The sequence below is a fragment of the Passer domesticus genome, chromosome 3, assembly GCF_036417665.1.
Source record: "Passer domesticus isolate bPasDom1 chromosome 3, bPasDom1.hap1, whole genome shotgun sequence".
NCBI classification, from domain to species: domain Eukaryota; kingdom Metazoa; phylum Chordata; class Aves; order Passeriformes; family Passeridae; genus Passer; species Passer domesticus.
In genome coordinates, this window is record NC_087476.1 from 113595605 (window position 1) to 113612230 (window position 16626).

The 16626-nt window shown below is 40.3% G+C and overlaps 1 long non-coding RNA gene across 4 annotated transcripts; it reads right to left on the minus strand.

Moving 5' to 3' along the window:
- Positions 1 to 955: 955 nt before the first annotated feature.
- Positions 956 to 11442, minus strand: LOC135297533 (uncharacterized). Of its 4 annotated transcripts, none has more exons than XR_010359498.1 (4): positions 10979 to 11438; positions 9810 to 9873; positions 9558 to 9658; positions 956 to 3625 (listed from the first exon to the last, which is right to left on the minus strand). It is a non-coding gene; the product is annotated as an uncharacterized LOC135297533 (long non-coding RNA). The 4 variants fall into 4 exon arrangements; XR_010359500.1 differs by lacking the exon at positions 956 to 3625 and adding an exon at positions 3656 to 4877 and having other exon boundaries at positions 10979 to 11442; XR_010359501.1 differs by lacking the exon at positions 956 to 3625 and adding an exon at positions 7049 to 7133 and having other exon boundaries at positions 10979 to 11442.
- Positions 11443 to 16626: the final 5184 nt, after the last annotated feature.

Below are 16626 nucleotides of genomic sequence, written 5' to 3' on the forward strand. Positions count from 1 at the left end.
TTAATAGTAACCAAATGGTTATAAAAATAATAATATAATTAGAGTAATAAAAAATTTGGACAATTAGGATTTAGGACAATATGAGACAATAAAAACAAAGAGTTACGGACAGTCTGGGTATCTCTTTCTGGGCAAAATAAGCCCAAAAAAGGACACACATTAACAGAGGATTAACCTTTAAAAGCAATAGCCTGTTGCATATCCATACAATTAACACATGATGCATAAATTCTATTCAAACAAAGGATTCTGTCTGGTCAGTGTCAGCTTCTTCCTCTGAATCCTAACTGCATCTTCAGGGCTGAGCAAGGTGGGAAAAACTCGTTAAGAGAGCAATAAATTCTTTATTCTCTGAAAAATTTAGGTGTCCTGTGGCTGCTATCTGGTGCAAGTCCTCTTTTTAAAAAAAGTATCTTATATAGCGTAGTTTCTATTTTAACATTATGTTATAACCTAAAACTATATTTAACACACTACTTAAGAAAATTAATACAGCATAACTTTCTAACATAACGCACACAATATTCATTTTAATATTTGCAAAAAGCCAATCATAAAATATGCATTTTTCACACGATGCCCTGGGGGTAGAAGGGTTTTGCTTGTGAACTGGGAACCCCCCATCCCTCTCTCCTGAGAGCTGGCTGATCCCCCCATCACTGGTTGTGGATTTTCCAGCGTGGGAAGAGCTCCCCCAGGCTGCTGCGGGCGGTGCCAGTGCCTTGGGAGCACCCAGGGAAAGGGAGAGCCGACTGCTGGCCGAAGCCATGCCATCACTTTAATTTCTCTTCATCCACATCAGGCTCCCTTCAAGCTGCCAGGCGTCCGCTGCTCCTCCCAGGCTCACGATCACCTCTCTCCTTCTGCCTTCTTGGATGTTTGCCATTCCTGCTTTGCGGCTCCCCAACGCTCTCCCGTCCCTCTTCAGCTCCCCCAGCCCTTTCTCCCTGTTGTGTTTGTCAAGAAAAAATAATGAGCTATTCAGGCACACACAAAAATCTATACATCTTCTGCATTAAATAAATACCAGCTCGTGTTTGACTCTCTCTCTCTATATATATCCTGAACTTTCTGTCTCTTTAACATGGTATCCTAGGCAACCTGGATTATCACACTGGAAATACAACTATCCCAGCTTTTCTTCTTTTAATATAAAGATTAACCTTTGCACATCATCTGAAATTTTAAGAAAGTTCATAACCTGATTATGCCTAAACTCCATGAATTATTCATTTGTCTGCCAGTAAGTGAGATCAGATTTAATTACATTTGAGGGACATCTTCTACAGAATTAAATATTGAAATCCTTGTTTGTCTTTGTTGGAGCCTTAAACACAACATTGGCCTTTAAATGAACACACATACCCATGGCATTAGTTAAAAAGTTAAATTAAAATTAGTTAAGAAGTTAAATTTAAAAAATACCAATACCTCATTCAACAAAACAATAGGCATGTTTACTTGTTTGTATATTAAACCAAACACAACTTTATCTCACAACAAAATTAAACCAGCAATAAATTAATACTACATTATCAAGAATGTTGCTGTGAGTCATATACAATATTTATAGCACAGGAGATCAGTTTCTTCAACAGCTATAGGCTGATACCAGCCATCAAAAAGCATGTATCAATAACAAAGTCACAGCCTCTTGCCATATTTGGCATGCCTTAAATTCAAATTCAAAAGAGAACTTTAATTGTAATCGATATTAGTTGTCTGTGTAAGCACTTTACAGAACAATTTTACTCTGAAGCACTGGTAAAAAGCATCTTACAAGAGCTATAAGAATAATAATATAAATGCTTCCACCATTTCAAAGAAATTCATTGCCAAAACCCAAGATATAATCAAGGTTTTCACCCCACCAAAATTTATTCTAAGGACTGACACACCCCTGCACCTCAATTCATACACATGTGTAACCCAGAAAATTTTGGTGGAGCCATTCCCCAGTAAAACTAGAACTATATCCCAGTTAAGCCACCCCACAATTTCCTCTGTATTGAGAGCTTTAATTTGGAGGTTTAATTTATTTGGGACTGCTAATGCAAATCTAAATTTCCTGACAGCAAGCACTCTTGTTTGTAGGGCCTGATGCACAGGCTGGTTCCCTTGGCAGCCAGAGGACATACAGCCACATTCACCTTATCCCTCACCCCCACAGCCTGAGATGAGACTTGGCAGGGGAAGAATTTGCACTGCCTCACTTTTTCTGCCTAAAAGTTGATGACACAGATATTTCTTCTCCTACAGTGTTTCAAGCCCTACTGAGAACAGCCCTATTTAAAAGGCTGCCTTTTAAAGTGTGTCATTCCCAAGCCAAAAAAGAGAGGTTGGTTTTTACTTGTATCTCCTGGTGGTTTGATTTTCCTGGGTTTTTTGCTTTGTTTTGCTTTGGTTTTTGTAAATGGAAATCAGCACACCTCGTTTGTCTGTGGGCTGGGTTTGGGTGGACAGGTTTTGGTTGTGGGGTGGGTACAGGGCTGCCGTGTCTGGCATCCAGCCAGGGTCAACCCACTACAATCTGAAACTCTCCCTGGATATTTGCCTTTTCCAAGGCACACTGAAAGGATCTGGAGAGCAAGCTCAGCACCCAATTCCTTCAAGCAGCTCCTCTTCAAAGCCTGCAGCTGCCTTAGTGCAAATTTACACCTGCACTTGCAAAAGCTCACTGGACTGGGAAGCAAACATAACATTTGGTGACATGTAAAGGATAAGGCTTCCCAAACCTCTGCATAAAGCCAGCAGCAGCCCCCTGAACCTGCCACAACCAATGAGAACACAGAAAAATCACCCTTGTGGGTTTATCCCAGGTTCCAATGTATAGTTTAAATGTGTGTGGCTGCAAAACCAGGACAGATCCCAAAAATTGCTCCCCTGTATCTTTTTTAAGCCCCCAAAGCTTTACATCTAAAGTAATTTTCAAGTCTACCCTGGTGGTTTTTTCCTATGAGGTATCTTCTTGTGGTTTGTTTCCCATTGCAAGGCAGCAAAATGGATAACATTATATTTTAATACTTTAATATACAACATTTTATTGGTTAGTGAAATATTAATGAGTCCTCAATGCATCCTTATGTAACAACTGTAGGTGTCTAGACTGCCTGCTTCCTTCAAAACTGCTATGCTGCATAAATTTAGGTTTTCTGTTACTTTTCCAAGTGCATCATTTTCTTATGGGAACAAAGACATTATGGATCATTTTTTTCACATAGCAGCTCTCTGAGCCCTGGGGTCTTTGAGCCCAAAGTCTTGCAGGGATTCACAGGAGGATTTCAGAATGCACAAAGATTACCCTGACTCCTGCAGTATCCCAGTAAATGTTATGTTCCCTCCTTTCACAAATCAGGATATTGCATTATACAAACATGCTCTTTTCAGAGGCCACAACTCAAACACACATTTAGCCAGGTACTGCAGCAAGAAATTTAGCACAAGCTAAAATCCCAGTGGTCTTATATTTGTGCCAAAATGAAGCCTCAATGGGACTTTAAACACGTGCTTGATGCTAAATCCATAACAGGCCTGGCTGAACTGAGACAGGTTCAGACATGGGCAGGGAGGGCTCTCCCAAGCTGTGGGGAGCTGCAGCTTTTCCCTGCTGACATCAGAAAGGCACCTGCAAAGAAATTGTAGAACATGCAGCAGAACAAGAGTTTCACTCCGGTTTGGGGTTTGCTTTTTTCTTACTAAAAGCAGATCAGTTTTTTTCCACATTTATCAGTTTCTCTGGGTCTGGATTGAAGGAGACAGTAGTTCCTGTTGGGACTCAGGTGTTTATTATTTCTTATCAGTAAAACAGTCTCACAACCATGAGTTCAGCAGCTTTCATTAGCAAGGCACAAAATGGCTAACTATCTCTTGTTGCAAGGTCTTTTAAGGCTCAACTATCCAATTAAGAAAGGACACCTAGATTATTTTCTCTTTTAACCCAATAACTGATCCCTGGAAGCCCACAATGCGGACTTTTCTGCCCAATTACGAAATGCCACCCAAACCCATGAAGAAGAAGGAAGAAGAAGAGTGAAGAAGAAACCCAGGACAACACTCTGTGCCCTCCCATCCACAACATACTAAAAATCCCAAAACCTAAATTTCTCACCCAAGTTATACACCTACACTACTCTCTATAATCTATTTCACACTTTTGTGGATTCTAGTCTATCTTGAAGTCTAGGAAACTTTCTCCATGAATGAGGGTCAAAGTCAGTGCTCCCCTGGGGGTCAGGACACCCCAGAGCAGACAGAGAAATATTCACTGTGCCCTAGGTTTCCACACACATGGCAAAATTTGAATTTTCAAATTTATCTGTTCAAAAAGACTCTCCGTTTGCCTGGTGTCTCACTTCCAGTCCTTCCTTATTTCAAATCCCAAGGTGTATTATTTTTCAGTGCATATAACACACACAATACATGAAAATTTCACTCAAGTTTTCTGAGATTTTGATGGCAAAGAGCATAAAGTCTGTTAACCACCCTATGACAAGAAAGTCTAAAAGCCAGCTACAAGACTTTAGAAACCAGGGACACTCCTAGGTGCTGCTTACATGTTCTGGAGGAGCAGTAGCTCTGAGATCTTTCAGTTAGCTTTTTCTGCTAAGAAAAGCTAAAACAGAGACATTTCTTGCCACCTTGCAGGGGTAGTTTTCTTCTGTGAGCAGCTGCCATGTTCCTTCCAGCAGAGGATGCTCTGGTTTTGCATGTCCTTACCACTATAACATCAAGATATGTACAAGAAGGAGCACAGGGCAGAGTCCTTCAAACTCAGTGTTTGCTTCCTGAAGAAATCCTCTCCTGGTTTTAAAGCATGGGATTGTTACCCTGGGGAAGCATTTGACACCTTGAAAAGTCAAGCAGTTTATTGATGTCTCCTGAAAAGGAACCAAAAATATAAAATAGAGGCTCCTACCTCTATGATTTGTTCAAGATCATGCAGCCAGAACTAGTAAAGACTATCTCCTCTTCAGAAACACTCTTGATTTGATGAAATTCACATATTTGAAAGCACTGGCCAGAGCTGAGAGTAGCAAATTATGTCTGAAATGTGCCTTTATGAGCCCATCCAGCTCCCACAAAAATCAATAGGATCCTGCCTATGTTCAGCTCAGAGCCTGGAAGACAGATTACCTTCCTGGGAGTGATCCTTCACAGCAGAGCTGCCTGAGCAAAGAAAAGGGAGAAGTTATTTCCCCAGCAGATGTGTTCCCTGGGCCAAATGCTCTGAGGTTCTCTCTCCTGCCACTCAGGCACAGCACAGCTGCCCTGCTTTCCAAAAGCTTCGTGCAAGTGTGGGGCTGCAGGTGAGCACTCTTTTCACCCTGACCCTGAAAAGCCTTCCCTCCCTAAAAATATGAAAAGTCAAGAAAGAGATTAAAAAAATAAATAATTGTTTTAATAACCCGGCATTTAGGAAGAAAATGGCTAAGAAGAGTGAAAGGGATGCACAGCCATTCTCCTTAGTCTTTTGCCCTCCCCCCTCTGAGCAGCTGCTAATTTTTTCTGCAAACACTGTTATTCTGTGAGCAATGCTGAGCTCCTCACTGGTTCCGGAATTAGCAGAGCTCATTGGAGTCACCTGGAGTTAATGCTGCTGGGTTTTAATCCCCTCTGATCTATTTCAGAACCCCTGGTTGTGGTAGGATGAAAGTCACTCGAGTTCTGAGTTCACGTTTGTTGTATTTCCCCTGTGGATAGATGGGGGCCCTGCTGTGGAGAGGCCTGGAATGAACTCTGAGATCCCCCATGAGTGGCAATCCCTGGATTTTAACAGGGCTGAGTTCACTCAGGCTCTTGAGGAAGACCCTTCTGTATGCCAAACCCTCCGCAGAATTCAGGGGCTTGAGCTGAGCCCTCCCCAGAGCTGGAAACACACCTTGCTTCAGTCCCTCCCTCTCTACACAGATTTCTTCCAGGAGATCTCACTTTTTTTGGCCCTCACACCACAAGTGAGGGCCCTGCCAGCCTTTCAATTAGAAGAATATCATATTGTCGCTTGTCAGGACTCAGCTTTGAAGACGCTGGAGACGGCAAACAAGAAAAAAGTGAAGACTCTGCTTCAATCCAGAAACATGGTCCAGCCCCAAATTCACTGACACAAACCACATTTTGTAGGAAGAGGGCTGGAAACTCAAAAAAAACCCCTCAGGATGCTCACAAGGATTAAAAACAGACTCAGGTGGAGAGGTGGAGGTGCTCAAAGGGGTTTCAGTAGAAACAGATTTTGCTTTTTGTTGGCTCCATAAGGCTGATATCATCCTTTGTGACACTGGGCTAGGAGTTTTATTCACACCTCCTGCCAATTCCTGTTATGCATGTTAGTTTTGGTTGCCTGTAGTAGGGTGTCTTATTGATGTCACTTCTTTTCTGCAGTGCTACTGCCTGGGAGCATTTGGTTGGAAACTCAGCTTCTAAAAGCTAAACAACCTGAGAAGGTCAATCCAGGAGACACAGATCCACAAGGTGCAGTGGAACAATGCAGAATTTGCCCTTGTCTTAAGGTGAATTTAAATACCTTGAGGGGAATGTTACTTAAAGTGAGCCAGCAAAAGCACGTGGCCAGAGAATATGAACAAAACTGGAAATAAAACTGCTCCTGTCATCATTGCTGTAATAGCAATTAGGGACTGGGAAAGAGTATAAGGGGAAGATTTAGAGTCATTCACTGGAGACATTAGGACAAGATTATCCTAATCTTCAATTATAATATGTTCCTTAATGACAGAGGCAGTGAGATCAAATGTTTTAGCACATTCTTACCAATAAAAGTGGGATTTCTTATGGTAGTCTCTAAAAAGCACTAAAACCTATTGCACTTTTGTAGTTTTGATGTTGTTTTCAAACAAAAAAAGGCAGCAGCTCCCCAAACGTAAATCTTGGCTCCAGCCTACTCCCCTAATGACCTGCATTCAGCTTTGTCCATTGATTCTACAAAACATTATTCAGTCACACCAGCAGCCAAAAAAACATGAATAAAACTTCTTAAATCTATGTTTGCTTCACTCAGTTCAATCCTAATACTCAGATGTTTTACAGTACCTTTGGTGTTCTAAAATGGAAGTCGTACTTTGGACTGCAGCAGAATTCAGCTTCTTGGGAAACAAATGCTTCCATTGCACACTTGCTATTTCCTATCATAATATGAAATATGTTTTTGAAGACAACTGCATATACATCAAGTCCCTAAACAGTTCTTTTAAGGCACAAAAGAAGCTGGGGGTTGCACAGAAACTTTTAGATTTGTTATCAAACTTTAAGTGTTGTGCAGCTCAAAAGTGATCCTAAATACAAAGGTAAGAGAGACCCTGTTGTCTTTCCTGTAAAAAACACAGCCTTCTCTTCCTAAAGAAGCTCCAAGCTGAGAAGAAAATGAATTCATTCTTACAAGGACAATGGTGAGCAAAGTAACAGCTGCCAGAAGACAGGATCTTCTTGAAGCAAAACTATTTAATTTTACAATATTGCAAGGTTCCAAAGAAAAAGCTTTTCTAAAAAAAAAAAAAATAAAAAAAAAATTCATTACATCACCTTTTACTCCCATATATGTGGAAAAAAAATCTGATTTCTGTTATAAAGGAGACACAATGGGCAGTAAATTCAGTGTGCCAGGGGCAGATGTCAGCTGGAAGTGTGAACATCAGTTCTTGAACTTGCCAGCATGAACATTCCACTTTTAATTTCCCATGCTCAGCCATGTGATGAGCTCAGCTCAAGCTCTGAGTCCTGTAGGGGTGGGAAAGGCTGTATCTCAGCAGAGCAGCTGCCTCCCTACCTGCTGCTGGTTGAGCAAATGAAAAAGGGAAAACTTATGGCTTTTTCTTCCCCTCCCTCTCTTTGTGTTTGGTCTCTGGAAACTGAGCCTGCTGTGCAAGGACAGAGCTGCTCACCTCCTGTAATTTCAGCAAAACTACCAAGGATGCTCCCCAAAAGCCTGGGCAGTTCAGCTGCCCATCACATCCTTGCTTCTCCTCAAAAACATCTTCAAAACTCTTAGTGACAGGCTCACTGACACAGCTTTTGTGCAGAGGTAGGCAACTTACATACACACAAAAACAATGAAAGAAGGTAATCACGCTTTTCCTATGTAAAGTTTCAAGTGGAAGTGGAAACAAAGAAAGAACTGTAATTAAATTTCCCCAGGCAACCCCTTTTGTCATTAAAAAACTTATGCCAATTAATGCTAAATATAATATTCCAAAGAAATTCTAATAACATTAACACAGTTTTATCACCCTTCAAAGAAGAATTTTGTTGGATGCGAGTCAGTACTGAAGGCATTTGAGCACAAGTTTCCACGAACAATATACATATTGTTTCATAAATTCTATATACTAAATCTGCTCTTCTGGAGGGTGGCATTTGAAGACAAAGAGCCATTGAATCTTTTCCTTTTGGCTGACCTCCTTTTGATTATAGAATTGACAATAAGCTGCAAATATTTATTATGATAATTTCTGCTGTTTGCATTTTAGTTGCTATCAAGTGCTAAGATAGCAGGGTAGACACTTTGCTATAAATACAAATCAAATTCCAAAACTAATAAACAAAGTCAGTGGGATATTGTCTAGAAAATGTAATCAAATAATACTCATTATCATCTCCCAAATTTTCTAAGAGGCTGAACAAATCATGTTAGGAAGGTGCAGTTCTCATTGACATTCCCTGCCCATACCTGGGTTTTCCCATGTGAACTCATCTCCCAGTTCCCAGAGTGAGTCCCAGCTCCTTCTGGGGAACAAAGGTAGTCTCTAAAAAGCAAGAGCCTGTCACCATTTCCCATTTTTTTTTCCCCTCATTTAAGCTTGGAGCTGTACTGGGAGCACAGGTTGATGTGTGTGCTCTCAGCATCACCTTGTCACACGTGTTGGGGCTCATGTGACAGCATCTCAGGGACTTTCTAGAGCATTCAGCATGAGGCACACACATCACTTGGAAGGGGACACATATCAAAAATGCCTCCTTTAACCTGAAATAAACACCACAATCAGCAAAATGCATTCAGATACCATTTTTTTTCTGCAAAGGTAACTGTTTCTGCCCCTCCCCAGGTTCTGGATAATGCCTGTTGATAATTTGATGTTCTGTTGCTGTTGGGTAGGAGCACAAAGAGCTGTTTCCCACTTAGGTTCTGGAAATTGGGGCATGCAGAGGGGATTTTGCCAACTGTACCACTCACCAAAGGGACTGCTGGCAACCCAGGCAGCATCCTCTGCAGAGCCTGAAAGGTTTTACTCCACAGCTGAGAGTCCCTCCCAGCTCATTACCTCCAAAATGAAATTAAGGGCATCCTTATCCACAGGGTAAATCCCACATAGCCAAACACTCCTCTGAAATTTTGACACAAAATTTTGCACACAATAGCACTAAAATAATAAAGGAAACAATGCACAGACAGCTGTGCTATTTTTTAACAAATCCTTACCCGATTTATATCCTGAGGACAGTAAAACATCAAAAGCAATTCTAAAGTCAATTTGACAGTATCACCCTTGCTAATGCAATCAGATATCCCTCTGTTTCTTTTTGAAAGGAAGTTAGGCTGGAAGAAAGTGTACCTGCTTTCCAAGGGGAATGCCTCAGCCTCAGGCAGCACCTTCCTCTGCAGAATTTTGCTGTTCCACTTCTAATTCCAAACTCTCCTGCTACCAGGGAGGCACTTTTGGAGGAGAGAATAAAAAACACTCAGATGAAGCATATTTAGCTTTTGGGGTTTTTGTTTTTGTTTAAATACAGAATTAACAAGCATTTCAAAGTCTCCTTCCACCAGAGACTGCATTAGTGCATATTCAGGAATTGGTCTAACTTACATTTCAGATCTTTAGAGCGTGTGAAGAACTTTTAATGATGGCTTCATTGGGTAAGTGGGGAACACTGTGGGGATGAACAACTGTTATGGTGTTATGTAGGATAAAAAGCCATGTCATTCCTGCCTAGATCTACAAACATTCCTGAATTTCTTCCTGAATGGGAAATTAAATGTGCTAAGTGGAAAAAAAAATTAAAAATCAAACCAAGAATCTTTAATAATTTGCTATTTTCAAAGAGATTTGTGTCAAAGGTTCTCCTGTACACACTCTAGTGTATTTTTTTTATAGTTTCCTCTTTCCACATTATGGGACTTCATGTTTGACTTCAACCAGAAGAAAATAATATTTTATTATAATTTTTAAGCAATGACTAAAAAATATACAGGGGAGAATCCCAAAAGCCCAGCTCTCTTTAAGAAAATGGTGATTTTGCTTTGCCACTGGCAATGGGTAAACTGCAAAGAACACAACATCAAACTCTCATAAATACTTTTAAAAGTTACACTTAGCCAAAAAAATTTTTACTAAAATACATTTGATATCTCAATGGTATCTGAAATATAAATCAATATTTAAAACTAAGTAAATCTTAAAATCCTGCATTTTTCATGGAACTGAGTGATAATTTTAATGACATTATAAAGCTTAAATGATTTTGGTAAAAGCTTATAAATATGGAAGTCTAAGCATCTTTTCATGGATAATAAAGACCAGAAGAAAATACAAATAAGCCATACGTTTAAATACAAGCTTAATTCTATAGGGCCTAGCTAAGAGCTACACATTACCACCCAATTACTTCTATGAGATAAAATGCCAATATCAGAGTGGTATTTTTACCCTGTTGTTTTGTCCCACACAATCTCTACCTGAACCCATTTCCTTCTCTCCTGACCTTTACTTTCATCTCCTGCATCTTCAGACCTCTTTCTGTGCATTTGAAGTTATTCTTGTTGCTCAGCCAAATCTGGGGTCTCATACAATATGTTTGATATAGGAATAGAGAAAAGATGTCTTTCTCCAGGGTGGTAATAAGTAATTTTTCTATATGGCAAATGAATTTTTTGAAACTGAATTTTACTGAATTTAGCCTTCGCACACTCACTTCTTTATTTCAGATTTTCTACAACCTTCACTAAACCTGATCACAGTAATTAATTACCACATACCATCCTTTGAAAGCACACGTTGGACTAGCCAGACAAGAGGTTTGGAGATTAGCAGCCCTTATTTAAATAAGCACCACAGCATTATCTGCTTCCCAGGTGCCCTGCACAGTAAATTCACTGAATTGAAGCCACCTGACAGCAGACAAGCAGCTGATCCTCGTGCTGCTCATGGGCTTCAACTGCATTAGTTAAGAATCATCCAAATAAACTTCTGGTGTTACAAGGAGTATCCTAAATTACTCCAGAGCAGGGGGGTTGCATGTTTCAGGAGTATCTTCATTAAGCCTGGGGACAGACAACACCGTGCCCACCTGCTTAGATTTCACCTTCAAGCTGTGGCACATAAAGCCCTGCATCTCAAATACAGGGACTGTCCTAATACTGGGAACAGGTTTAGGACTTACATCCAGCTGAGCAGCTTTGGCTTCGTGCACAGCATGGCACACAGAGAAAGTCAGTCAGGATTTTCCACTAACCCATCCTTCCTGAATAGAATCTAACTAATTAAGAGTCAATTTGATTCAATTACAGCGGCAAGCCAAGTTCCCAGAAGACAGAGATGAGGCTGATAAGGCCTTTTGAAAGCACAAAATCTAGACTGCAATTATGTTTTACAAGGCTCCCCTTCAAAGAGCTGAGTTTCCCAGGGGAGGTCTCAGCAAGAGGGCTTGGCTCTTGCAGGTGGCCCCAGCCCCACACAACATCCAGGTATTAAAGGTGAAGCTCTGTCACCAGTATTAGCAACTCCAGACAATTTCAAATATCGTGAGCCACTAATTATCTCGGAGACATTATGGAACAACTATATTTTAATTTTTTTTTTTTTCTCATGACTGAGATTGCTTTGAAGAGCATTTCTTATTCAGTAATATTCTCCTGACAAGGTGTGCTTCAGCACTGATTTACATCTGTGACTAGCTGTGTAAATTACACTGCACACAGAGGCTCAGGTGCCTCTAACACCCTATTTTCCATTATTCTGAGTAGCCAAGCAATAAGTATGTTTTAATTGCAACCAGAAACACATACTTGATGTGACCAGCAATCCCTTTTGCACTGGTACTGGGTGCCCGTGGAATGCATTTAGATCCAGGCTTCCCTGGAGTTTAGAATTGAGCATGTGAGCTGCAGCTAAAATTAATATTTCCTCCTTCTGAACACTGAGATATTGAAGCAGAAAAACAATCTTATTCCATGGCTAACCCCTCTGACCTGCATCCTCCCCAGCTAACAAGGGCTGGGGGAGAAACACTCTGCTGCTCATTTATTGATGCTGCTCAGAGATTGCAAACTTCATGTTGTTGCAAAAGTTGCAAAGGCTGTTTTTGATTTAAAGAAATCACAAACATCTCTGTCACTGACAACTTTGCCAGCCCATCTTTCATTCCTGAAGGGTTTAAGGAAAACCCTCATCAGCCTGGAAGGAGCCCTCAGTCTGACACACAGCTCAGTGACAGCTCAGACAAAGGTCCCCTTTTTTTTCTAAGAGTTAAGATCAAGCATCTCCTCATTATTTTGCAGTTGTACACATTTTTCATCTGTATTAAATATCTTTCCTCCTAAATGCTGTCAGTCAGGTGCAAGTCGTGGGATTCCAGGGTGAGCTCTGCAGTAACATCCCAACCAACCTTGCTGAAATCTACCCCCGTGACATGTGGCAACCCTTTTCTGTGTAGTGAAGAATTCCCCTATCTTCAAGGAAAAGCATTTTCAATATTGAAGAATTCCCCTATCTTCAAGGAAAAGCATTTTCAATATTTGGGGCTGCATAGTTCTCCAGACCAGAACAATGTCCTCACCCTGTTATGAAGTTAATAATAAAATATTAAAAATGTAATCCTTTGGTATTAATTATTTCTGCTGCACTATTAAAACTGCACTGAAACAACATAATGCAAAGGAGAATCACCTCCTCCACGTAGAGAACTCCATGGTTTAACTCACATGCCAATAATCTTCCTCAGCTGACAGACTGTTGGGTTCATATAGACACATATTATTAGTGGCATATTGCCTGCTAATAATAAAAAATATGTGAGAAGTGGAGCTGTAAATCATATTCATGGCTCATTACCATCTACAGTCCTACTTAAGTGCTACATGTGGTTTTCCACTCCTACTCCAAATGGTTTTGCACACCTGCTTGCAACTAAAAATCGATTGAAAACTCTGAAATTTGACACTGCAATGTCCAAAAGTATAGCTAAACCTGTAAAACTGTATCTGATGATAAATCAGTGAAAGTCTAAAATCCCACACTAAGGCAATGATGACCATTACCAAGGGGTAGAAACTTTCTTAAATTCCCCAGCTTTGCACACTGAGCAGACAAATGTGTAATTCAAAATTATCCCCACATTGCTGAGCTGCTCCTTTATCCTGGATTGTTTTTATTTTATTTCAGGGACTTGTGTATCCCTAAAATAAGTTGGTTTCTCTCCCTTAAAAAATGCTGGAGAGCTGACATAGCCCATTTTTCCCCCCACACATTACAAACAGAAATCAGAAAAAATGCAGTATATTCAGTACTGCAAATATAACCTGAAACATTGGTGGTGGAACAAATTAGACAAATTTAATTTCATTTTTCACATTTGCTCATTTAGCCAATAAACAGAAATGGAACTCAAATTAGCTTATTAGAACCACTAAACCAATACATTTCTGTTCTGGAAATAGGCCATATGTCTTACTTACAAAGAGTTGTTAAATAGAAACCTTTCTCAAAAAATCTCTTAACAGGTTCCCTTCCCAAACATAACAAATGAACTCATAAATAGACACAATATTCATAATACCTAAAGACTTATTGCTGTTGTAGTCTCAATGCATTCTTTTAGTGCATTCCAACTCTATTCAGACTGCCTTACAGCTGGCAGGATAGGGCAGGAAAAAAATCACCTAACAATGGAAAAACTATACAAAATGTCATTCAGAATGTGGCATTACGTGAAAATGGGGTGGGAGACTCCAAGGTTACCTGAAACAAAGCTTGGGGCATGGAATTTCATCCAACATCCACACTGGAACAGGCCAAATGCCTGTGTGCATTGCCTGTGTGCCCATTTTCAGCACCTTCAAGGCCAACAGGAGAAAAATCATTCTCATAAAGAAAATATAATTAAAGGATTCAATGCACAATTCATTTTTTTTCCACTACATTTTTACTGCAATAATCATAATTCTTTTGCTTCTTTTCCCCCCAAGGCAAAACGAATTTGTCCTAAAGGATCACACAGTGCTGGTTTCCAACTCTGTGGTCTGGTCTAAAAATCAAACACACACCTCCCCCCCTTGACTTCTGCTGGGTTTCATGTCAAACAAATTCTTTACAACATTGCACAGGGACAGGACAAAATATTTCAGAGATGAAAATAAAGGTGTAGCCAGTAATTAGACAAAAGACAAGCACATCCCACTGCCTTCAGGAGGCACAGCAGTAGAAATCACAGCTAAACTTATCAGTAGCTGATTTCTTACCCCCAGAATTAAAGCACTTTATTTTAAATACACTCACTACACCCACTCACACTGAAATGTGGAAGTTCCTGCAAATAAGAAGAGGCAATTACTTGTGCAAAGCAGTCAGAATTAATGTTAAATTTACCATCTGATGATGTTTAAAGAGCACTTAGAACATCATTCTCTCTGTGTGTTCATGAGAAAATGCTGGTTTTCTTATTAATTAGAACTTCATTCGATGGGTATAAATGATAATTTGAAGCTGTAGGAACTTTTTAGGCCTAGGCATGGGATGTAATGGTCTGAGTATATGGGGAATAACAATTTAGGTCACACAGACCTTGCCTGTAAAACTCCAGGTTAACAAGGGGTTTTAGTTCTGATTTACACCATAGGTGGAGAGCACAGAATCATAGAAAAGATTCCTTATTTACCTTCACCTTAAAGAGGATGTGTAAAACATTCTTGCTGATACAAATCAAGATATAAATCAATATATAAAAAACACCAGCAAATTGTCAGGTCCCCAAAAAGCAATCACTGAAAAGAAGGAGAAACCCTTAGAATCACAGAATCATTAAGGTTGGAGGAAATCTCCAAGATGACCAAGCCCAACCTTTGACCAAACACCACCCTGCCAATTAAACCACAGCACTGGATGTCACATCCAGTCATTCACTGAACACTTCCAGGAATGGTGACTCCACCACCTCCCTGGGCAGCCCATTCCAATGCTCAGCAATCCTTTCCATGAGGAAACATTCCCTGATGTTTAACCTGAGCCTCCCCTGGTGTATCTTGAGGCTGTGTCCTCTTGTCCTGCTTGTTTGGAAGAAGAGGTCAGCCCACATCTGGCTACACTCCCCTTCCAGGGATTTGAGCCTCCTTTTCTCCAGACTGAACACCCACAGCTCCCTCAGCCTCTCCTCATAGTATTTACTCTCTAGATCCTTCACCAGCTTTGCTGTCCTTCTCTGGACATGCTCCAGTGCCTCAAAATCCTGTTAAAATAGTAGAAATCTAGCTACAGTTTTGTTTGGTGGGCTGCATTTCTGGAGTTTATATAAGCACATGTCTGGGGAAAAAAAACAAATTAAAAAAAACCCCATTACTGCTAGAGGTGTTTATATTAGAAAAAAGTAAAATTCAAAGTACTGGCAGCCAAAGCAAGAAGCAAGGAATTCACCAGAAATAGTCTGTGAGGGAAGTTAAGAACCATCTGCTTGGAAGAACTCTTGTAACTGCAAGGAGTCTCTAAGGTACCAAAGAAGGCTTAGGTTTCACTGCAAGATCAATGAAGAATTAAAAGAAAATACAAGTGTATGCAGAACTGTCCAAAAATCAGCTGAAGTGAAGTACTCCTGATGCAGCATTTCTCCTGCTTCAGTTTTGCTTCCAGAAGCATCTCCTGTGACAGCTGGAGCTGCTGCAGGGGTTCTGGCATCACAGGCTCTTGTCAAACACTTCTAAATTCAAGGGCCAAATAAAAGGGTGGGGGGGGAAATGAAAATAATAAGAATAATTTTCCCCAGTGGTTTGTCCAAACATGTGCATTGTATAACACAAGGAGCATTATCAGCTGAGGATGGTTGACAGATTCCCCACTTCCCACATCCATTTAAGCTCTCTTGGACCTACTAGGAGAGATTAAAAAGGCAAAGTCTTGCAGCTGAGGCAAGGGATCATTCTCATCTGATAGACACTGCAGGCTTTCCCAGAGAGACCAATAAAGAGTTATCACATGGCAACATCATGAAATGAGATGCTGCAAACTTCAATGTGCCCTGCAGCCCTCAAGGAGACAAATTTGGGGTGAAGGAAGAAGTAAAACTGCTCCTACAGGCTCTCTCTCTCTCTCTCTTCACTTATTGTGAAGCTTGTACAGCAACACCTAAAGGGCCTGAATATACTCCAGATATTCCACTTTGTTACTGAAAAGGCTGTTCAAGATTTCTGTGAACAGGGTTTTTATGGGTGAGAACATAGGTCTAGACAAAAATCTCTTGAAGTATTATTACACTATGTTTTATTATACACTAAATATTTTTATTCTTTTTGAGAATTGGATAAGATGAGGTGAACTGAGCCAGTTGTTCCAAGAAATGAGCAGTACCACTTCAGGAAAATACCCATGCTAAGCAACACAACACAGGAGACTCCAGCAAGGGCAGAAGTAAATTGTCTCT